Genomic DNA, 1,962 nt, shown 5'->3' with positions numbered 1-1,962 from the left:
ACTGAACTACAAGAAGTTCTATTTTAAATAGGATATTCCTCATAGAATTCCAAATCGGCATCAGTTATTCTCTAATAACTGTAAGAAGTAACTACACTCTAATACTTATGTAGAGCATGCCCTAAAACCATAATTACTGTCACACATGTTATAAATATAGTCTCATTAGTTTTTGAAATATTAGCATAAATACATTTTACTTAGATCTTATAAGTAAATGACAAAGACAAAAAAGTTAGTGCAGAATGTTTATTGATAGTCTAGTCATGTGAAATCTATACAAATGTATTTCAAAAACCAACCAATGAGACTTAATCTAGTTGGAATAAGACATACTGTACCATCATTATAGATATGTAACTATGATTCCCAGTTACACAAACCCTGTCTGCCTATAACATAGCAAGAATTATTCAATATTAATTCTGTCGTTTCAGTTTCCCTAAACTCATTTGTTGGCTTTTGCATACTAATCTACATTTTTTTTTAGTCATAAAAGAGAAAAAACTCTCTAGAACATCCTCCACAATTATATGTGATAACTAACAAACTGCACTTACTCCAGTGTTGTTACCTAATCTAAAATGCCCAAGCTATGTATTAAAAATGTTCTTGTTTTGGAATGGAAAATAACTTATATCTTATGACTCTCTAATCTCTTTTTTTTCACCAATCTTTATATATACTTTCTGTTAAAGAAATTTTCTATCTCGCAATACATATTTGAATGATATTAACTGCATATATTTTGACTTTTAGGAAAAACCTTAAGTAATCAGAAAATGGAGTGTAGTTTATAGCAGTAGGATTGCAATGCCTATTGTATATCCTGCAATATGTTTTTAAGACTACCTTTCAGAATGTAAATTAACTATTACTATTTATAATTCCTATCCTTTTCTATCTTAGAAAAATTTATTTTTATCCCTTTAATCATCTGATTATCCAAATGTAATTTATTAAATATGTGCTATATGTTAGGTCTATGAAAACCAAAACCAAAAACCAAACTCGTTGCCGTCAAGTCATTCCAACTCATAGTGACCCTGTGAGACAGAGTAGAACTGCCTCAAAGGGTTTCCAAGGAGAGGCTGGTAGACATGAAGTGCCAACTTTTGGTTAGCAGCCATAGCTCTCAACCACTGTGCCAACGGGGCTTCAATGGATGCCAAGAAAAGGAAAAAAAAAAAAGAAATTGTCATTCCCAACCAAGATTCCAATAATATGAAAAACTTTAAATATAATTTTAAATTTCCAACCAATTAAGAATAGTTTTTACTGAATCATCTGTTTTTGTATTGCATTTGGAAAAAATAGAATAAATGCAAGATATTTTTCTATTACTATAACATGCTGCAATTTGTTTTCATCAAAGTGGAAATCAGTACAAACTGAATAGAAAACAAACATTTCAGGTAATAATTGGCCAAATCACAAATCTGTTTATATCCAAGTGTATAAATAGACAACTTTCTTCACTATATATAAGTAATACTGATGAATTACCACAAATTTGAGTGGTGTGAAAAACATGATTGGAGATTAAAAGCAATCATCTTAATCAGTATTATTTAATAAACTAAGTGAAAGGCAATTTAAAATTAATTTCAATACCTTAATTAATTTCAGTCAGTGAGTATGTCTGATGAACATTATTATTTTTGAACTGATTTTTGTACTCAGGAAAAATAGAATGTTGATTTTTAATATTTTATCGACTTTTTAAATTATTATGAACAGGTTTCTTTTGGCTACTTATATATGGCAAGTTCCAGCTAAAAATGATCCAACTTCTGCTTTTACTAGTAGAGATTGTAGGCATCAATCTATACATGACTTCTTTAAAACTACAATTCAAAGATTGACAATTTTAAAATATGTATCTTGGACATATTACTTAACCTCTCAGGTGCCCATATTTTTCATCTATGAAAGGGATAACAATGTCTAACTTACAGAATT

Source organism: Trichechus manatus, unplaced genomic scaffold (genome assembly GCF_000243295.1).
Source record: "Trichechus manatus latirostris isolate Lorelei unplaced genomic scaffold, TriManLat1.0 scaffold00013, whole genome shotgun sequence".
Taxonomy (NCBI): Eukaryota; Metazoa; Chordata; class Mammalia; order Sirenia; family Trichechidae; genus Trichechus; species Trichechus manatus.
The sequence above is the reverse complement of the archived record's forward strand: the minus strand, read 5'-3'. Positions refer to the sequence as shown.